The following is a 23,807-nucleotide window of genomic DNA, read 5'->3' as shown; positions in this document are numbered from 1 at the left end:
TTTTTGCCTGGTTTAAGGATAAGTGTAATACTGGCTTCATAAAATGTGTTTGGCAGTTTTCGTTCCCTTTCTATTTCATGGAACAGTTTAAGGAGGGTTGGTATCAGTTCTTCTTTAAAGTCAGATAGAATGCAGCACAGAATCCATCAGGTCCTGGACTTTTCTTTTTGGGGAGACTCTTGATTGCTGCTTCAATTTCATTTTGTGTTATAGATCTATTCAGGTGATTAATTTCCTCTTGGTTCAGTTTTGGATGATCATATGTATCTAGAAATCTGTCCATTTCTTTTAGATTTTCAAGTTTATTTGAATATAGGTTCTCAAAGTAGTCTCTGATGATTTCCTGGATTTCCAGGGTGTTTGTAGTTATCTCCCTTTTGCATTCCATATTCTACTAATTTGGGTTTTTTTTCTCCTCATTTTAGTCAGGTTTGCCAGGGGTCTATCGATCTTGTTTATTTTTTCAAAGAACCAACTTTTTGTTTCATTAATTCATTGTATGGTGTTTTTGATTTCTATTTCGTTGGTTTCAGCTCTTATTTTTATTATTTCTCTCCTATTTGTTTTGGGATTTGCTTGTTCTTGTTTTTAGGAGTTTAAGATGTATCATTAGGTCATTGATTTGGGATCTTTCAGTCTTTTAAATATATGCACTCATGGCTATAAACTTTCCTCTCAAGACTGCCTTAGCTTTGTCCCATAGGTTCTGGTAGGTTGTGTTTTCATTTTCATTCACTTCTGGAAACTTTTTAATTTCCTCTTTTATTTCATCAATGATCCATTCTTCATTAAGTAATGAGTTATTTAGTTTCCAGCTGTTTGCATGTTTTTTGTCTTTACTTTTGTTGTTGAGTTCTACTTTTACTGCATTGTGATCAGATAGTATGCACAGTATAATTTATATTTTCTTATATTTGCTGAGATTTGCTTTGTGCCCTAGGATATGGTCTATTTTGGAGAAGGTTCCATGGGCTGCTGAGAAAAATGTATATTGTGTAGAAGTTGGATAAAATGTTCTGTAGACATCAACTAGGTGTATTTTAGATATAGGATTTCTTTATTGATTTTTTGTTTGGATGACCTATCTATTGATGATAATGGGATGTTAAAGTCTCCCACAACACAAACACTGTGTTGGCATTAATATATGCTTTTAGGTCTTTCAGGGTATGTTTGATGAAATTGGGTGCATTGACATTGGGTGCATACAGGTTGATTATTATTATTTCCTTTTGGTCTATTTCCCCTTTTATTAGTATGGAATGTCCTTCTTTATCTCATTTTATTGATGTAGGCTTGAAGTCTACTTTGTCAGAGATAAGTATTGCTACTCCTGCCTGTTTTCAGGGGCCATTGGCTTAGTAAATCTTCTTCCAGCCTTTCATCCTAAGCCCATGCTTATTTCTGTCCATGAGATGGGTCTCCTATAAGCAACAAATTGTTGGATCTTCCCTTTTAATCCATTTCATCAAGCGGTGCCTTTTGATGGGTGAATTAAGTCCGTTAACATTGAGTGTTAGTACTGATACTTATGTGGTTATTCCTGTCATTTAGTTGTCTTAGTTGTTTGAAGGTTTGATTGTGTGTACCTAAGTTGAGGTTACTTTCTACTTTCTTGCTTTTTCTTTTCCTGTAGTTTGGTTCTGCCTGCCCTTTCATGGTTATGTTGGGTTTCACTTTCTGTGTGCAGAATCCCTTGAAGAATCTTTTGTAGTGGTGGCTTTGTGGTCACATATTGTTTTAGTTTCTGCTTATCATGGAAGACTTTTATTGCTCCATCTATTTTGAATGATAGTTTTGCTGGGTAGAGTTTCCTGGGGTTGAAGTTATTTTCATTCTGTTGAGAAGTCTGTTCTGATTTTGATGGATTTACCTTTGCATGTTATTTGTTTTTTCTCTCTTACAGCCTTCAATATTCTTTCTCTAGTTTCTGTGCTTGTTGTTTTAATGATGATATGTCGTGGAATGGTTCTATTTTGGACTGTTCTGTTTGGTGTTCTGGAGGCCTCTTGCATCTGTATGGGAATAGATTTCTCTAGATTTGGGAAATTTTCTGTTATTTTTTTTTTAATATATTACACATTCTCTTTGCTTGCACCTCTTCTCCTTCTTCAATGCCCATGATTCTCAGGTTTGGTCTTTTGATGGAGTCGATGAGTTCTGCATTTTCTTTTCACACGTCTTGAGTTGTTTAATTAATAGTTCTTCCATTTTTCCTTTAATTATCATTTCATCTTCAAGTTCTGAGATTCTGTCTTCTGTTTGTTCTATTCTGCTGGATTGGCCTTCCGTTTTGTTTTGCAGTTCTGTTTCATTCTTTTTTCTGAGGTTTTCCATATCCTGGGTGGTTTCCTCTTTTATGTTGTCTATTTTTGTCCTGAGTTCATTTATCTGTTTATTCATCATGTTCTCTGTTTCACATTCTTTTTTATACAGTGTTTCTATGGTTTCCTTTATTTCTTCTTTTGCTTTTTCAAATTCTCTATTTTTGTTGTCTTGGAATTTCTTGAATGTCTCCTGTACATTTTGGTTGACCCTATCCAGTATCATCTCTATAAAATTCTCATTGAGTACCTGTAGTATGTCTTCTTTTAAATTATTCTTGTGGGCTTCATTGGGTTCTTTGGCATAGTTTATCTTCATTTTGTTGGAATCTGGATCTGAGTATCTGTTTTCTTCATTCCCCTCTGGTTCCTGTACTAATTTTTTGCTGTGGGGAAACTGGTTTCCCTGTTTTTTCTGTCTTCTTGTCATTGTCCTTGGTGTTGTTACTGTCCCTGTACTGTGTGCAATTAAGTATTTTCTAGCTTGTAATAATAACAATGATAATATTTAGAATGGAAGGGTGAGAGGAGATGGAAAGCAAGAAGTTAAAGAAAAGGGAAAAACAAATAAACAGACAAGTAGGAGAAAACAAAACAAGGAATCAAACAAGAAACTTTCAAAGGTATAAACAGGGAGTGTTAGTGTACTAATTGACAGCAAGCTGAACAGGTATTAGAGAGAGAGAGAGAGGATTGAAAATAAAAAATAAAAATAATAAAGATAAGAATAAAAATAAAAAACAAGTAAATGAAAGAAATATATATAAAAAAATAAAACAAAATGAAAAATAGAATATTAAAAAAACCTCCAAATTCAAATGCAATGAAGTTTCAGTCTTAATAATTTGGGTGTCCATCTCAGTCTCCAATACTGGAGATGGTGCCTAGATGTTGTTCTTTAGTTGTCTCATCAAAGGGTATGCATAAATAGAACAAAAGTACACACACACACACACACACACACAAAACCCCACAAAGTGTCCCAAGTTCAAATGCAATACAGTTTCAGTAAGTTTTTCAGCATGCAGGTGTAATTCGGTTGTTGTCTCATCAAAGGTAGGGAGAAAAAGAGAAAAAAAAAAGTCTGCAGACAGTTCTGAGAATGGTATCTGTGGCTCTAGCTTGCCTGCCCGCTGCTGTCAGCCTGCTGTTGCTGGAGGAGTTAGTTAAGCAGATCTCTGGGGTGAGCTTAGCACTCACCTGGCCCTGCAGGCTTTGTTTACTCAGAGTTCTCCTGTGTGTGAGCCTCTGCTACAAGCTTTCCCCTTTCCAAGCACACTGGGGAAGGTAACACTACACCTGCATTCTCAGGCCTACGTGTTTATTTACAGTTCATGTGGGAAGTGGGTCTTCCCCCCTCTCCTGTGCAGTTTTCCTCCCACCACCACTTTTATAATCTTTTCTGCTCCTGATTACTGGGTGGTGCTGCTGCTCCTGTCAGCCGCCATGTTTGTTTACAGTTCACATGGGAAGTGGGTCTTCCCTCCTCTCCTGTGGAGTTTTCCTCCCTCTGCCACTCTCACAAGCTTTCTCATTCCTGGTTGCTGGGTGCACACCCCCACTCCTGTCAGAGCCTCTCTGGCCCACCCAGCTTGTTTATTTACAGTCCCGGGAAGGATTCCCTTCCCCCAATCTTCGGTCCTCAGTGCGCCCCACTCTCTTTCCCGTGTGTCTTTATTGTTCTTATTGCTTATAGTCAGTTTCTCTTTTTTTCCCCGGGTGGAGGTCCAAGGAGCTATGCTGCTCTGGCCCAGGCTTGTTTGTGGGAGTACCGTGGTACTGTGAAGCTCACCTTGCCTGCATTTTCCCAAGCCATCTGGGCATGGGCGACTGGTGTCCTGGGCGCCCTCCTTGTTTCTCCTTTTAGCATGAAGTGGAGATTCACTGTGCCGGCTGGAGGTGTGGAGTGGTCAAAGTTTTGCCTCTTCTCGGTGATTTTGCCTGCAAAGTGTGTCTCCAGCATCTCTCCAAGATTTCACTGTAGGAGGCTCGCTTTCCCTCTAGCTGCCATCTTGTAATCCCCTCACCATTGTTTCTTGAAGTGATTATCTCTCATCCATTCAACTGCTTCAGTACTTTTGTTGGAAAATCAGTTATCCAGTTATGTGAAAGTTTCCTGCTTGATTTTATATTCAGTTCCATTGAACTATGTGTTTATCCTATTGCAAATACTACATTGCATTATTTATTGCACAATTAGATAAAGTTTTGAAATCAAGTAATACAGTCCTCTGAACTTGTTCTTTTTCAAAATGATTTTTGGTTACTTAAGTTCCTTTGTTTTACAAATAAATTTTAGAATTTCCTTCTGATTTTCTACAAGAAATCATATAGGGTTTTGTTTGGGATAGCCATGAATATTTAAATCAATTTTAAAAAAACCAAAAAGACAGCATACAACTTAATTTATTTAAATAGTTTTTTATTTCTTCCACTAGTCTTTAGTATTTCTCACTGTTCAGGTCTTAATTTATGAAATTTATATCTATTTCATTCATATTGGGAGCGTTTACAATGCTTCTAAGATGATACAAATTTTCTTTACATTTTAATTTTCAATTGTTCAATACAAAATTGGAATACCAACATGCAACTTGTGTGCCAATTGGCATGCAATTTACCTTTATGTTAATCTTTTTTGGAGGCACTGGGGTTTGAACTCAGGGTCTTACACTTGGTAGGCAAGTACTCTACTACTGGAGCCATGCACTCAGTCTTTCTTTATGTCAACCTTGTTAGATGAACTTATCAAATTAATATTCAGGTATAATAGATTTTTGTGTAAATTTTGAGGATTTTCTATAGAGAAGCATATCATCTATAAATGGAAACACTTTTCTATATAACATCTATAGATACAGTTTTATACACCATATAGATTACCAATCTATATGATTTTATGGGCTTTTTCCCTTTCTTCTTAGACTCCTAACATGATGTTCAATAGGAATGATGACAGCAGATGTCTTTGCCTCATCTCTAACTTAAGGAATAGACATTCATAAATTAACCATCAAATATAATACTGGCTAGAGACTTTTTTATTGATGCCTGTCATCATTTGGAGGATGTTTCCTTTCATTGGCTGAGACATTTTTTCATGAACGATTTCAAACTCCTCTAATTTTTTTAAAACATCTGTATTTCATTTTCTTGTTTCATCTGTGGTTATGTGGAGTTTCATTGATAAATTTTCAAAAGTTAAACAAAGTGCATTTCCAGTATTAAACTACTTTCCACTTAGTCACAATATTTTATTTTTATTGGATATTACTAATTAGATTCACTAATCTTTCTTTGAGGAGTTTTACATCTGTGCTTACAAAGGCTGTTGGTCTATCCTCTTCTCATAATACCTTTCTTTGTGTCAACATAATGCTGAATACATAAAGTGAGTTGGAGAATGTTTCATGCTCATGTACTTTCTGAAATACTTTGTTGAGAACTGGAATTTTGTCTCATTTTATTTGGTGGAAGTTACTAGTAAAGATGTTTGTGCTGGTGTCTTCTTTGCTGTAATGTTTTTAAAATAGGTATTATCTCTGCTGATTATTCTACTTCTTATGTGAGGATTGCTAGTTTGCTTCTTTCAAGGAGTTTGTCCATTTCATCTGAGTTGGCATTATAAGATCATTTAACCTCACAGTTTTAGAGGTTTCAGTCCATGATTGGTTTGACCCTGTTTCTATTGTACCCATAGCAAAACAGTACATCATGGCTGGAGCTGGTGGAGGAGAAAGTTGCTTACCTCATAGTAGCTAGAAAGCAAAAAAAAGGGGAGAAAGAAGAGGCTGGACTCCCAATATCTTCTCCAAGAGCACACCCCTACATGAATAGAATACTTCCAATTAGGCTGCACCAATTAGAGGTTTCCCATACTTCTCAATAGCATCAAGCTTACATCCAAGCCTTCAACACATGGGTTTTAAGGAACATTCCAGATCCAAACTTTAGCTTAGGTACTTGATTTTTAAAAGTTTCTTTTCTTTCATAATCATTTGGTGCTATAATTCTCCTCTCATAAGTGCATTAGAAGCACCCCACAAAATTGGATATGCTATATTTTAATTACCATTGAATTAAAATAATTTGTAATTTCTCTTATAAATTCTTCTTATGCCTGATTTTTTTAAAAAATCATTTAATTTACTAACACCTTGGAATTTCCCAAATACATATCTGTTTTGTATTTCTGCTTTAATCCCCTGGGCTCAAATAATATACTATAGGTGATTTCAATTATTTTAGATTAAAATCTGTCTTGTAACCAAGAACATGATCTATCTTGGTGAACTGTCCATGTGTACTTGATGCATGCTTGAAAGGAATACATATTCAACTGTTGCATTTTAAATTAGTCAATAAATACTAATTAACACAAGTTAATTCATAGTGTTTCTTAAGTTTTCCATCTCTTTGTGCATTTTCTGCCTATAAGCTATATCAAATGTGGATTTGTCTGTATATCTTTATTTATCCTTTTCATTTTAACCAATGTCTTCCTAAGATGGATGTCTTATAGACATAATTTAAATATTTTTACCATTTAATTGGTGTGTTCATACCATTTAATATAATAATTTATATTAAATTATAACACAATTGGTGTGTTCATACAATTAATATAATTAATATAATAATTTAATTCAATTATGATTTACTCTCTGCTCCTTGTTTTCTCCTCTTTCTTCCTCCTGTTGAATTTGTTATTTCTATAAATAACGTTTTTCTTTCACCATAAAAAGAGACCTTTTATAGCCACTTCCTACACTCATGAGATATGAGTAAAATTCTTTTACTTATGGAAAAGAATTTATGTGTATACAACAAACCCTTTGTGTCTGGAAATCCAAAGAGTTCTATTTTCTATCTCTTCACACTAGCCCATACTAGGCCTTCAGCAAACCTTTAAATATCTTATTTGATTTTCTTTTTGCTTTTTGTTATTTTTATTTGTATGCCATCCAGAATCCCTTTTTCTAGTCCTCTGTGACAGGTGAATTATGACTTCCATCTCATTTCGCCTTAGAGTTTCCAATAATTCACTAGATTCCAGGCTGTTTCACCCTCAGTTATCTGATACACTTATCTAATTTACAAGTTTAGCTATCTATTTTCTTTTAGGATGGAAGAAAAATCCCTTTCTAGCTTTCTACATCTTGTGAATAAGCAACAGTCTTAAGTCATATTTTGAGTAGCAAAGTTCTATTCTGTGAAGTGTTCTTAGATGAGCCAAATATCAGAATATCCAAATTGCTGTCAATAGCTCCTTCAAAACTACCTTTTGTTGAGTTCTGAATTTATTAAGTAATTTAGCTTTTCAAAAAAATATTCTATATAGACATATTTTCTTAGGTCATAAATATGTCTAGATGTTTTTCCTTCTACAAATCAATTTAATTTGAATTTTGAGGGCATGACTATTCTTCAATAAGATGATTATTCACATGTATAAAGAGCAGCTTGCAGAGCTACATATTCACCATGGGAAATTGTGAAGTATTTAACTGAATGAATATAAAACTTGGCCTTAGATCTACGGTGACCTAAATGAAGTTACATCTTTGTTTCACTCTAACTTTCCACATTACAAAAGGATAAGTTAACACTATACTTCACTGAATTTCAAGGACTGTGGCTTTGATCATGAAATATATGTACCCTAATGGTGACTGATCAATGAGGTTTAGACATGAATACTCTGAATTATTAATATTGATTATAGCTTTTGAACTGGTAGCATAAAAGGAAATTCTTCTGACTGTCCCTCCATGTAACTTTCTCCATAGACATCCCATAGAAATAAAACATTAATTAAATGCTACTCAGACCTTTGAAGGCTAAAAAGTATTCTTCTACTCAACCTTTTCTGAGCTTCACTAGCATGTCAGTTCTTTATTCAGGCTCTTTCTGTTACAGCAGTGCAATAAGACTCCACTTTTGGGTTTCTACCTGGACCTTGGGATGAAAATATTTACAAAGTGACCTACATTGTAGATCAAAAATACTATCCAGAAAGGTACAAGCTAAATTCTTAGAGCACATGTAACTAGTGAACAATTTGATGAACCAGCATAGCAGAGAGAAGTTGGTGATCCTAGAGATGGATATGAAGTGGGAATAGAACAACTTTTTTGGAGTAAAGTTAGCCTAAAACTCCTCCAATTTGAGCAAGATCTGCATGCATGAAGTACCAATCTGCTTACATGAGTGCAGTAACACACACTTACATAAACAAAGTAATATAATTAAAGAAATATAATTATGTACATTTAGTCCACATGGGACACAAAAAGACTAGGATTCATGGTAAGTTGGATCCTTTAAAACTCAGCAAAGTTGCCCAAGGCAGGTGGAGTCTCATTTGTGCATGCATCATGTCACACTGCTGCTGAACTACCTTGAAAGCACTCCAATCTAGGCTTTATATTTCAGGGAAGCTTATGACACTGGGCTAAATTGTTATAGGCCATCCTTTTCTAGGAGGGATGGGTATAGAGTCCAAATGGTTCATGACAGTTTATCCTTATTTCAGAATGTTATATTCTCACAGCAATTTATACCTATTATGAGAACTACAAGTGAAAAGGAAAGGAAAGAACTGGGCTAACCAAGCTCATCTAGGATCTTGCTCTGTACCTTAGAGAATATTAAAAATAGGCATGAAGTATCTTATGTGGTGGCACACACCAGGAATACCAGCTATTCAGGAGGAAGAGATATGGAGGATCATGATTAGAAGCCAGCCTGGTGGATGGGGGGAAGTTAGGGACACCCCATATCAGTAACCAAACCAGGCATGGTGGTTCATGTCTGTGGTGCCAACTATGCAGGAGCATAGGTAGGAAGATTACAGTTTGAAGACAGCCCCAGGTACAAAGCACAAGACCCTATCTGAAAAATAGCTAAAGTGAAAAACAAAAAATGGCTGGAGCATGGCTCATGTAAGAAAGAACCTGCTTGGCACAACAGGCCCTGAATTTACAATACCAATACTGCCCTTCCCTCCAGCAAGCATTAATTTTGGCCAAAACAAAATCCAATACCTTTCAAGGAAGATAAAAAATTCAAACTATCAACAGCATAGCACTCACAATGCCCAATAATCTAATAAAAATGACCAGATATGGCCAGGCAACAGTGGCTCATGCCTGCAATCCTAGCTATTTGGGAGGATCAAGGTTTGAGGTCAACCCTGGGCAAATAGTTCTCGAAACCCCATCTCCAAAACAACCAGTGTAAAATGGATTGGAGGTGTGGCTCAAGTGGTAGAGTGCCTGATTTACAAGCACAAAGCCCTGAGTTCAAACTGCAGTGCAACAAAGAAAAATTCTAGATATGCTAAGATGTAAGAAAACATGATCCATATAGTCAATATGTCAAAACCAACAAACTGATCTATGTATTTAATACAATTTAATCAAACTCCTACAAGAACTTTTGGAGATATAAAAAGGCAAACTTTAAATTTTATTTTAAAAAGGTAAGGAGATTTACCAAACACAATAATGAAAACCTTGTGGTAATGAAAAGGAATGAATAAACTGATAAGTGAACAGAATGGAGTTAAAACACATGGTCAATTGATTTTTGGCAAAAGTTTAAAAATCAACTCCATGAAGAATGGGCAGACTTAATAAGTTATTTATGTATTCTAATTAACAAAAATTGTATACATTCATGGCATGAAACATGATTTTTTTTTGTTGCACATATAGATTGTGGAATGGTTAAATCAGGCTAACTACATGTATTACCTAACTTATATTTTCATAGTAAAAACACTTAAAATTTACTCTCTTAGCAACTTTCAAGTATGCAAGACATCATTATTAAATATAGTCTCTATCATGTGCAATAAAAGTCTTGAAGTTATTCCTCTTGTCTAACTAAAATTTTGGATCATTTCACCAGTATCTCCCCAATCACTCCTCCCCTCAGTCCCTACCACTATAAGTTCAACTTTTCTACATTTCACACATAATTGAGATCATAGAATATTTGTATTTCTGTGTCTGTAATATTTCACATGACATAATGTCCTTTAGGTTCATCCATGTTGTTGCAAATATCAAGATATTGTTTTTAAGATGGACTAGCAATTTGTTGTGTACATATGTGACATCATTACCCATTCATACACGACTGGATACAAAGGTTGATTCCATATCTTTACTATTGTGAATAATGCTGCAATGAAAAGGAATGCAGATAACTCTTCCATATATTGATTTCATTCCCTTTGGATAAACACCCAGAAGTGGGATTTCAGGATGGTATGGTAATTCTATTTTTAATAGAACTATTGACCATAATGGTTATACTAATTTATGCTCCTACCAACAGTTCCTAAAGGTTCCTTTTGTCCATATGCTTGCCAACACTTGTATTTTTTCTTCATTTTCATTATAGCCATGCTAACAAGTATAAGGTTATATCATATTGTAGATTTAACTTGCATTTCTCTGATCATTAGTGATATTGAATATCACTAATATTGAATATCATGAAGAAGGGATAGTCTTTAATGAAATGATGAAATAACTTGATTCACATATGCAAAAATGTAAACTCCAACATGAACATCAATATGGATTTGAAAAATTATAGCATGCTAGTATTTGATTTATGTTCTTCTTTCAATTTATAAAAAATAGTCTTTACACAAATGGATTCATGCAGATTTTGTAATTATTCCAAGCTCTCTAAGACTTGGAAGAGTGGTGAATTTATAGCACAGCAAATACATTAGTAGCTATTTATGTGAGGCATGATGTTTCTTCAATCTATAGAAAATTTTGACTGTATATGCAAGAAATAAGAAATTCATACTATTATAGCATAAAAGGACAAAGACCAGTAGAGAGAATCCAGCTGTCTGAGAGAAAACACAACCACACTTATAGACAAATAAATAGCAAAAAAGGTATAATTATTTAATTTACTATTTAATACAAATGGCAATAAGGAGTTTCTCATTTACTAAAGTAAAAATAATATTGGCTGTCTAGTGTGTGCCAATGTTTTATAACAGATAATTAGAAATTAATCATGTGAAGCTGCTTAATATTTATGGTTCTCACATCAAAATTGAAAATTTTTTCCATTCTTTTCTGTCTTGCTTATCTGAACATTCCCTACAGAACTTCTAAAATCAAGATATACATATTGATTGTTAATTATCAAATGGGGAAAAGTTCATACTATGTATTGCTGGTTACCACTATTTTTCTCAGAAACTTAAGCTTTCGATGAGCTTACTAGATATCTCATTATATTGTTAAATAACAGACTGTTACCAAGTCTTTTTTTTTCTTTATAGTTGTGCTGGGTGGGGGTACATTTTAACATTTACAAAGGTCCATACAATGTATCAAATACATCATGTTTGAATTCAATCTCTCCACCTCTCCCTTTTATCCCTCTTCCCATAGTTCCTGGAATAGATTCAACAGGTATTATTTTTGCATTTACATATAAGTGTACACTTTCTGCATCATATTCAACCTCTTACCACCTTTCACGGCCACTTCCCCACTCCCACCAGTGCCAATTCCTCCTTTTGTTCTGCTCTTCTGTTCTCTTATTTTGTAGAAGGAAAAAATAAAAAAAAAACCCTTAAATGAAAAACATGACATTTACCCTTGTTTGAAATAAAGGTAGCTACACAGAGGGTTTACTTGTGATGTTTCAATGTATATATGCATTATAACCTCAATTGGTTTATCTCCTCTAATTTTCTTCATTCTGCCTTAGTCCCTTTCTTATGGCAGTTTCAGTCAGTTTAAGATTTCTATATTTATTCCTGTATATAGAGTATATAAACCATATTCAAGGTCTTAGATTCCTTTTTTTACCCTATTCCTCCCATGTGTGACCTCCTATTAGTGTGACTTCATGTCTCAGTAGATCTCCATTATGTATAAATATCACATTTTCTTAATCCATTCATCAGTAGTGGGGTAACTTGGCTGTTTCCATAACATGCCTATTGTGAATTGTGCTGCAATAAACATAGGTGTCCACATGCCTCTAGAGTAGCCTGAGTCACATTCCTTTGGATATATCCCTAGGAGTGGGATTGCTGGATCATATGGCAGATCTATGTTGAGATTTTTAAAGAAGCCTCCATAGTGTTTTCCAGAGTGGTTGTACTAGCTTGCATTTCCATCAGGACTGTACAAAGGTTCCTTTCTCCCCACATCCTCACCAACACCTGTTGTTGGTGGTGTTTTGATAATACCTATTCTAACAGGGATGAGGTGGAATCTTAGTGTGGTTTTGATTTGCATTTCCTGAATGGCTGGAGATAGTGAGCATTTTTCATGTGTTTTTTGGCCATTTGAATTTCTCCTTTTGAAACAGTTCTGTTTAGTTCAGTTGCCCATTTCTTTATTGGTTCATTGATTTTGGGAGAGTTTAGTTTTTTGAGCTCCCTGTATATTCTGGTTATCAGTCCTTGGTCTGATGTATACCTGTCAAATATTTTCTCCCACTCAGTGGGTGGTCTCTTCAGTTTAGAGACCATTTATTTTGTTGTGCAGAAGCTTTTTAATTTTATGTGTCCCATTTGTTCATCCTTTCTCTTAGTTGCTGAGCTGCTGGGGTTTTGTTGAGGAAGTCCTTGCCTATATACCTATTGCTTCTAGAGTATTCCCTGCTCTTTCCTGTACTAACATCAAAGTTTTGGGTCTGATATTAAGGTCCTTGATCCATTTTGAGTTGATACTAGTACAGGGTGATAAACATGAATCTAGTTTCAGTTTTTTTTTTCAGGCAGATAACCACTTTACCCAGCAACATTTGTTGAAGAGGCTGTCTTTTGTCCATCATATGTCTTTGACACCTTTGTCAAAAACAAGGTGGGCATAGCTGCGTGGATTCATATCTGGGATCTCTATTTTGTTCCACTGGTCTTTATATCTGTGTTTGTGCCAGTACTGTGCTGTTTTTATCCCTATTGCTTTGCAGTATAGTTTGAAGTCAGGTATTGTGATACCTCCAGCATTGCTCTCTTTTAGTTTCTGTTTATTGTGGAAGACTTTTATTGGTCCACCTATTTTGAATGATAGTTTTGCTGGGTAGAGTATCCTAGCATTGAGTTAATTTTCATTTAGTGCCCAGAATACCTCACTCCATGCCCTTCTTGCTTTTAAGGTTCTGTTGAGAAATATATTGTGATATTGATGGGTTTACCTTTGTATGTTATTGGTTTTTTTCTTTCTTACAGCCCTCAATATTCTTTCTCTATTCTTTGTGCTTGTTGTTTTAATGATAATATATCGTGGAGTAGTTCTATTTTGGTAGAGTCTGTTTGGTGTCCTGGAGGCTTCCTGTACTTGAATGGGCATCGCTTTCTCTAGGTTTGGGAAATTTTCTGTTATTATTTTGTTGAATATATTATGAATCCCTTTTGCTTGCACCTGTTCTCTTCTTCACTGCCCATGATTCTCTGGTTTGGTCTTTTGATGGAGTTGGTGGGTTCTTGCATATTCCTTTCACAGGTCTTGAGTTGTTTGACTAATATTTCTTCAGTTTTTCCCTTAATTTTTATTTTATCTTCAAGTTCTGAGATTCTGTCTTCCACTTGTTGTAGTCCCCTGGAGTGCCTTCCATTGTGTTTTGTACTTCTGTTTCATTCTTTATTCTAAGATTTTCCATATCATGGGTCACTTCCTCTTTAATATTGTCAATTTTCATCTTTAATTCATTTATCTCTCTATTTATAGTGTTCCCTGTTTCACTTTGGTGTTTAGGTCTCCTATGAATTCATTTATTTGTTTCTGTCTCTTCTCATATCCTTTGTTTTTGTTGTCTGGGAATTTCTTGAGTGCCTGTTGCACATTTTGGTTAACCATGTCTAGTAACATCTTCATGAATTCTCAGTGATTACTTGCAGGATTTCTTCTTTGAGAGTGTTCTTGTGGGCCTCACTGGATTCCTTGGTGTCATTTATCTTTGTTTTGTTGGAATCTGGAACTTGGTGTCCAATTTCTTCATTTCCCTCTGAATCCTGTATTAAATTATTTTTGGGGGAAGAATGGTTCCATCCCTTTTTCATCTTCCCATCACCCCATTTGGTACTGCGCAACTATGTTCTTGATAGGCTAGTTCGTGCTTTCAGTCCCCTGTTTTCTTTCCTTTGATTTAATTTTGTTTTGTGGCTATACTGCGTTTATTGCTAAGTATGTGTGTGCTATTTCTGTCCAGAGTCTGGATGTAATTTAGTATTTGGTAATTCACAGTAGTAATACTAAGCAAAAAAAAAAAAAACCAAAGAAATCAATGTGGAGAAATGCTATGCACAAACAAGAAACAGAACAAACAAACAAACAAACAACAAACAAAAAATTCCAGGTTCAGGAACAATAGAATTTCAGTCTCAGTTTAAGTTCTGGTGTTACTCTTCCAGCATCCAATCCTGGTGTTGGTATTTAAGTAAAAGCTCTGTTGTAATCTCTCTAGGTGGTTGGGCAGTGTTTTTTTTTTTTTTTTTTTTTTTTTCATTTCTGCCTTTCAGAGGCAGCTGCTTGGTCAGCTCCTCCCTCAGTAAGGTGTGGCAGTTTAAGTTTGTATGTTGTCCTCAGGTTCTGGAATCAGCACTGTAGCCCACCAGCTGTCTGGCTTTGGAGTTGGGTTTTCACTGTGCTTGATTACTGGGGGCTTGTTTCTTTGCCTCTCCCCCTTTCTCCAGGGCAAGGTCAGTGATCTGTCAGCTGGCCCCCTGCTGCCAGCATGTTGTAATGGTTTGCTGATTATTTTTCAATCTTCAGTGTCATTTGACTTTGGATGTTGCTCACTGGCTCAGGAGATGAGCTTTGTAAACTTTTATCTACCCTATTTCAGGCAGCAGCTTATCACCTGCCTGCTGTCAGCCCTTCTGCCTTTCCAGCCTTTGTTTACTGAAAGTTCACATGGAGAGCAACTCCTTGCCTCTCCTCCTTTCTCCAGTGTGCTTTCAGCAACTCTTCCCCTCCGCTGTGTGCTAGTTTTCAGCTCCTTGTTTATCATTCAGGTTTTTTTGAGAGGGGGGCGTCAGTCTGCCCAGTGGGCTATGCTGATTTATCCCAGGTGTGGCTGGGGGATACCAGGTGATAATGTAGCAACAAAGGGAATACCAGGAAAGAAACAGACAGGCTGGTGTTCTGATGACAAGACAGGGGGAGGCGATGGCAAAACAGAGAGATAAAACTTAAAGAATTGAAACATGAAAGTCACATAGCACTAGGGAGATGAAATAGCCAATGAAGTCACATGCAGCCATGTGTGGGCTGAGCTTTGCTTTTTGCTTCTGTAACCTGCTTGCAAGGGTATATAAGGTGTGACCCCTTTATTCTCAGGACTCAGCCTTTGGACACAAGTCCTCTGGGTCTCTGCTGGCATAATAAATGTTGCTTCCTGCTAATATACCTCAGATATTCCTATCAAAACTCATAATTTCTTGCAAAATTACTTGGGGGCTTGCTGGGATTATGAAAGATGGTGAATTATCACCTCCCTTGTCACTGGGGTGCATCCCCTGGACCACTGGGAGGATATCCCACTGGGCGCCAATGAACAGTTTCATCTGGAGGGGGTATTCATCCTCCCAGCGATTCAGGGTGAGGGCCTCAGATGCACAAAGAAACCCACTGAGGTACAGCAACCAACTTAGGAACATCGCTCATCGTTCTGGTAAGAACCAGGGATCGAATTCAAGCCTGCCTCAGGAGGCAGAAGGGGAGCCTGATCACCTCCCAGAGACCACTAGTAATTGCTTGTTGGGGTGAAACCGTATCTCTTTGGTTTAAGGAGCAGTGTGGAAGTATTGTGCAGTGTGAGAGTGTATAAAAGTGCGAGCCTGAGATGCAGCCCAGCTGTGAAATGAGTGAGGAGTCCTGCTGCATTATATTTATCTATCTGCATATATTGAATCATTCCTGGCATAAGCTGACTTGGTCAAGGTGTATGATCTTTCTGATTTGTTGTTGAATTTGGTGTGGCAATATTTTGTGGAGGATTTTTGCATTTATGTTCATTAAAGAGATTGTCCGGTAGATCTGTTTTTGTTTTGTCCTTGTCCAGTTTTTGAATGAGTGTAATACCTACTTGATAGAATGATATGGCAGTGTTCCTTCCTTTTATATATTGTGAATAACTTTAAGTAGTACTGGTATTAGTTCTTCTTTAAAGGTCTGGAAATATTCAGTGGAAAATCCATCAGGTCCTGGACTTTTCTTTTTAGGGAGATTCTTTATTGATGCTTTGATTTCATTGTGTGTTATGGATCTGTTTAGGTGATTAATATCCTCTTGATTCAATTTTGGACAGTTACATGTGTCTAGAAATTTGTCCATTTCTTCTAGATTTTCAAATTTATATCAATAAAAGTTTTCAAAGTAGTCCCTGATGATTCCCTGGATTTCCTTGGTATTTGTTGTTATTGCCTCCTTTTCAATTCTCATTTAATTAATTTGGGTCTTTTCCCTCCTCATTTTAGTCAGATTTGCAAGGGGTTTGTCAATCTTGTCAATTTTTTCAAAGGACAAGCTTTTCTCATTGATTCTTTGTATGGTGTTTTTGGTCTCTATTTTGCTGATTTGGGCCCTTACTTTTATTATTTCTGTCTTTCTGCTTGTTTTGGCTTTAGCTTGTTCTTGTTTTTCTAAGAGTTTGACATGCAGCATTAGGTCATTTATTTGAGATCTGTCTGTGTTTTTAATATATGCACTCATGACTATAAACTTTCCCCTTAGGACTGATAGGTTATGTTTTCATTGCCATTAAATTCCAGCAACATTAAATTCCCTTTTTCTTCTTTGACCCACTTATCTTGGATCAATGTAATGTTCAGCCTCCAAGTATTTATTTTATTCTGCTTCTTTTATTGTTGAGTTCTAGTTTTATTACATTGTTGTCAAACAGTATGCAGGTGTTATTTCAATTTTCTTCTATTTGTTGAGACTTGTTTTGTGCCCTAGGATATGGACTATTTTGGAGGTAGTTCCATGGGATGTTGTGAAGAATGTGTATTGTGCTGTTGCAGGATGGAATACTCTGTAGACATTTGTATGTTACATTAGATCTATGGATCTATGGTGTCATTTAGTTCTAGGATTTCATTGTTGATATTTTGTCTGGATGGCCTAGGTATTGTTGATAGAGGGGTATGAAAAGCTCCCACTATCACTGCGTTGAGGTCTATATGGGCTTTTAAGTCCATTAGTGTATGTTTAATGAAATTGGATGAATCAACATTGGGCATTTGTAAGTTGATAATTGTTATTTCTTCTTGATGTATTGCTCCTTTTATTAGTATGAAGTGACGTTCTTTGTATTTTCTGACTTATTTAGGTTTGAAGTCCACTTTATCTGATGTAAGTATTGCTACTCACACCTGTTTTCAGGGACCACTAGCTTGGTAAATCTTCCAACCTTTCACCATAAGACAGTGTTTGCTTCTATTAATAAGGTGGGTTTCTTTTAAACAATAGATTGTTGTCTTCCTTTTCAACCCAATTTGCCAAACAATGTCTTCTGATGTGGTGCAGAGTCCACTAACATTCAGTGTTAATATTGAGAGGTATGTGGTGATTCCTGTTGTTTAGCTGTTTTTGTTGTTTAAGGATTTGTGTGTGGGCAGCCAATTCTATGCTACTCTCTGAGTACTTATCTGATATTATCTTGAATTTTAATATTTTGCTTCTTTTTGTGGTTATGTTTGTTTTCATCCTCTGTGTGTAGGATTCCTTTCAGACTCCTCTTTAGTAGTAGTTTGTGGTTATATATTGTTTTAGTTTCTGATTAGCATTGAAGACATGTATTCCTTCGTCAATTCTGAATGATAGACATGCTGGGTAGAGTATCCTATGATGGAAATTGTTTTCTTTCAGTGCTTGAAATATCTCACTCCATGCCCTTCTTGCTTTTTTGTTGAGAAATCTGCTGTTATTTTGATAGGTTTGCCTTTATATGATATTTGATTTTTCTCTTACAGCCTTCAGTATTCTTTCCTTGTTCTCTATGATAGTTGTTTTAATGATAATATGCCATGGTGACTGTTTTTTTCATGTCTGTTTACTGTACTGGAGGTTTCCTATACCTGAATTTGCATCTCTTTCTCAAGATTTGGAAACTTTTCTGTTATTATTTTATTGAATACATTACATATAACATCGGCTTGCATCTCTTCTCCTTATTAAATGTCCATGATCCACAGGTTTGGTCTATTAATGTAATCTCTGAGTTCTTGCATATTCCTTTTACACCTCTTCAGTCTTTTGTCTAAGGATTTTTCTGTTTTTTTCTTTAATATCTATTTTGTCTTCAAGTCCTGAAATTCCATCTTCCACTTCTTCTAGTCTGCTGGAGTGGCTTTTAAGTGTATTTTTTATTTGGTTTAAGGAATATTTTATTTTCAGGATTTGCATTTGATTCTTTTTTTTTGAAGTTTTCCATATCTTTCCACTCCTCTTTCATATCTTCTGCTCTCTTCTTTATTTCTTATATCTCTTTTTATATACTCTCCTTAGTTTCATTTTGAAGTTTGTTGTTGAAGTCCTCTCTAAGTTCATTTAGGTCTTCCTGTGTCTTCTCAAGTTTTTTATTTGTGTTGTCTTGATATTGAGTTATTTTTGTGTGTTGTGTTTAAGCTTCCCTTAATGCTCATCTATGACTGTTTCTGTGAGCTCCAATTTTATTTCTTTTTGTGCATCTCTTTACAGACCTCATTGAGCTAATTTGACACACATCATTATTCTACTTGGGTCAATAACTGGGTATTCATTTTCTTCATTTTTCACTGAATCCACTACTGAATTGTTAGTGCTTTAAAGGACTGCATCCCACTGCTTTCTCCTTCTCCCCATGTTTCAATAATGTGCCATGCTCTCCTGATACTGATTGCTTAATTGGGGTTTTAATCACCTGTTATCTTTCCCTTGACTTAATTACTGTTCTGTGAATGTCTTAGTCATTAGCTAACTTGCTGTGCTATTTCTGTTCCCTGAGCTGGAAGTATAAATTATCAATAACAAATTCACTGATACAATGCAGAACAATTATTTACATAATATATATAGAACCTTTGTAAGCAATGGGAATTGTGGGGATAATGGTTGTTTGGATATAGATGGATACTTGGATAATTCAAAAGATGATGCTGGGGGTAGTAAAGGGGGATGGGATGTAGGGGGATGGGGTATTGGGGGGAAGGAGTGTGAAGTGTGGGGTCTATAGGCAATAAGTACCAAATGTGTGTGTTAAGGTATAGTTCAGTTGTTGTGAGGGAGGGTGCTGTTGTCAGGCATTACCCATAAAGTTGGTATAATAGATTATTCACTGGGTGGTGAGTATTGAGGAGGTCAGGGCAGTCGGAGGGGAGGACAGGGAAGAGAAGAAGGTAAGGAGAAGAAAGGAAGCAAAAGAAGAAGAAATGAAAAGAGAGAAAAAATTGGGGAAGAGAAAAGAAATTGGAGCATAGAGAGTTAAGTGAATTGGTGTTTGCACAAAATGGAAGAGGGAGCGAGGTACAGTAAAATAGAAGAAAGATTATATATATATATATATATATATATATATATATATATATATTCAATGAGCTTTCTGTACTCTCTCCTCTGTTTTCAACTTCAGGTGCTTACACTTTTTACAGGGGGCTTTGATGGTGACATTGTCCCTTCTTAAGGTTGGTATGCTGGACTGTGTGGCAGTGGATGTTGCCAAATCCTGTCAGACAGCTTTGGGGGGGATAGACTCAGGGTGTGTGAGACCAGGCTTTCCTTAGTGGGATGGGCCCTCTGATGCAGGAGGTTTTTAGAAGTCCTCCCGTGAGGAGCTGGTATATGAGCAGTTGCCAGCTTCTTCCACTCACAGGGCAAGCCTGTGAGCTAGAATTGAGCTTTTCTCTTAGATGACTGTCTCTCAGCTTGCTCTCAGTTTCTCCAGAGCAGTGCAATGTGTAGCTTTCACCACAGTGCTGTTGAGCCACCCCTCCCCCCACATTGGCTAATTCAGCTCAGTGTTCTGCCCTTTCCCATCTAGGCAGAGAGGTAATGTTCCCTTCATGTATTTGATCACCAGTTTTGTCTGGGGGGGTGCAATTGCCCTCCCAAGCTGCACTAGACTATGTAGTTCCCTCCCAAATAGATGATGTGTCATGTTCATCTGGTGGGGTTGCAGACTCATTCAGGTAGAAACAGGGTAGCACAGGCAGGTGTCAGTCAGTGGTTCTGTGTCTCTTCATATTGTAGCAGGTCCAGGTTGTCCAAGATGCATGCAGATCTCTTTCTGTAGCTCTTTGTGTTGCATTTTTGCTTTACCAACCAAGATGAGAAGGAAAGAAAAGAAAAAGAGAAAGAAAAAAAGCAGCTTCCCAGTTGGTGGACAGATAGACAAGTGGGCCAATGGCTGCCTGTCCAAGCATCTGGCTATTATGCATATAAAAAGCTAATTTAAGGGTCAGTCATTGACTATTATAGGCTCCATATGCATTGGTTATATCTTAGTTGGCAGAAAGAGCAAGGTCACCCAATTCTTGCTACCATGAAAATCTGGAGTATTTGTCTGGAATTGTGCAGATCAAGGTTCCATGGTCCATCAATTATCAGCCATCTTGGTTTTCTTCTCCAGTAATCAAGTCTTTAAGTCTGCTTTACCTTATTCTTCTACTCTCTACTTAGGATGAAAATTATGACCAATAGCTACCTGTATAGCATCTCTCATCTTGCCAAGGTCTGTATGGGGACAATGCAGTCAGTAAATAAAGGATAAAAACAAAACAAAAATCACACATTAAATTTAATAACTGGTGAGAATAAAGGAGAAAATGAAGAAGTAAGATATTTAATCAAGATAACAGTGATCCTTCTATACCACTCTTCAGCATATATCCTTGGGAATGAAAGTCAACATACAGTACAGATATCATGTTTTCTGCAGCACTATTCACAATAGCCAAACTGTGGAATCAGATTTGGTGACCTTAAAGAAAAGGTAGTATATATACACAATGAAGTATTATTTACCTACATAGAAAAATAAAATTCTGTCATTTTCAGGAAACTGCATAGAACTGGAAATCATAATGTTAAGAGAAATGCCAAGCTCAGAAAAAGAAATATTGAATGTTTTTGCTCATATGATAAATCTAGACCTAAAAATTAATAATGTGATATGAGTGCAAATGGGGGATCATTGGGAGGGGAACATGTGCAAGAGAGAAAGAGGAAAGGAGGGGTTGATGAGTGATGAATATGATAGAAGTATTTTATATATGTAAGAAAATACCATAATGAAACCCAGTAAAAACCTTTAAAAGTGGGAGAAGGAGGGAAATTGAGAAAGAATAATAGAGGGGATAAATTTAATCGAAGTACATTATATGCATGTATGGAACTATCACAATGAAACTCCTTTGTACAATTAATTTATGTTAATAAAAATATAAATAAATGAATATAAATACTTGTCTCAGTGAAAATTATGTGCCTAAGATGCATTTAGGATATTTCAAAATTTTCAATCCATCTTCCTTTCTAGACTTATATCTGAACATTCCCCTACATGTACTCTATATTGCACTAGAACTATACTACTATTCATTCATAAAACTTTCTACACATTTTTTCAGCCATTTGGTTATTTTTCATTTTTATGTTTTTAATATGTTAAAAAGTAGCACATTACAAATGCTGTGGTTAGTATTTAAAAGTTTCCAAATTTTTTCAAGGCATGAATTTTTATAAAAAACTGCAATGAAAGGGAAACTGTGTTGACACAAAAATTTTGTTAAGCAAGATTTAATTCTTTTTTTAATATGAAAGTGTTAAAACTAAATTCTTTCTGATGTTCACCAAAAAGCAACCTATAGCTCTATAATAAAATGTATCCTTGTGCACATGTCCTGGACATTTTGAAATTTTTGAAGTGTGTGAGATAGGAGCAACACATAAAGGCTCATGAATCTTATTACACAATACTACCAAGCAAAATATGTTATCAGTTTATCTGACTATGCATTAATATTGTTATTTTTCCTCAAAAAGAGAATTACATTAACACTGTAATTTTCAATGTAGTAGTATACATGTAGAGATACTTAACTTCCTGAGTGATACATCAAACATGATTTAATGAAAAAAATCTAAATTTGTATGTTCAACCAGGGTAAATCTAAAAAGAGCATGTCACAGAATTTTTATTTAAATTATATAAGTTAATCAATGAGATTTATCCCCAAATATTACCAATAAAATCTCCTAAAAATATTAATAAAATGCATCCCTGAAAGCTTTCAATTTCTTATTTACAAACTATATATAGCCATTTCAGACTATCAACTCGGATATTTTGTATTATACAAATCAAAGTGATTCAGTACTAAAAATTTTTTTGCAATAAACTTTATAATACAACCAATTTGTACAACTCATCCTTCATGAACTGTACAAAATGATTAGGAATCATGGCACTTTCCTCTTTATAAAACCCTGAGTGGAAAGATTATTAATGAAATAAAATTAAAGCACAATTCTTCTCATTTCTGTATGAAACTGTAGCTATAGATTTTTAAATTTTATAAAGAAAGGCTGCAATTTGTACAGCTGATCTGTAAAGTTCTTTTAAATATTTCCAGACCAACTCAGTCAAAAAGGGTTAAAATGGCCTTGTAACACTTATTAGTGTCAAGATGAGCACCCTTTTCCATATCTACTACTATATCTCTTCTGTTAGCATAGTCATGGCTTTAGCCATCATGATTCCTATCTTCACAGAAGATATAATGCATGTCTGCTTCTTCTGCAATGATAGAACAGTGTAACATTGTTCATGGATATGATGGCTGTCTGATAGTTAAGGATGAGAATTCTGTCTGACCATATGCTATGATGGTGGTGCATCTTAGAAACATGATTGAAGTGATGATGAAAATCCTGATTGACCCACATACAGAGCACCAAATTTCTCACCATATGATTTCTGTGTCAAAACATTACTCATCACTGCTTGCCTCTGATAATTTACTAAAGAAGAGATCCATCTGAATTATTTGTGATGATGGAGTTATATTGTCCGTAGTCCTTTTGTATTTAATAGGAGATCCATGGAAGTGGGGCTTGAATTTCCAGCTGGGAGCATAATTAAAATGACATAATGTGAAATATGACTATTTCCTAATCAAAACTGAATTTTCATTGGCCTCCACAAAAGTCTGATTCTATTAAGTAGATTCATTGCTTACGGAATATTTCATGTTGGAAATTTAAAATTCACAAGTGAACAAATGAATAAAACGACTAAGTGAACTACGTGGCTTGACTTCCCCAGCAGTCACATAATCTTTATAATTTCTCACTCATTTTCAGGACTGTTGTAAAATATTTTTTCCATGTAGCGAAGACAACTGTTTAAGTATATGCCTCAAAAAATAGTAAAAGAAGACAATAATTGCAAATCAAGTGTAAAAACTGAAAAAAGATAAAAACAATTGATGACTTAGGAAAC

Source organism: Castor canadensis, chromosome X (assembly GCF_047511655.1).
Source record: "Castor canadensis chromosome X, mCasCan1.hap1v2, whole genome shotgun sequence".
Classification (NCBI taxonomy): domain Eukaryota; kingdom Metazoa; phylum Chordata; class Mammalia; order Rodentia; family Castoridae; genus Castor; species Castor canadensis.
This window is presented reverse-complemented; position numbering follows the sequence as displayed.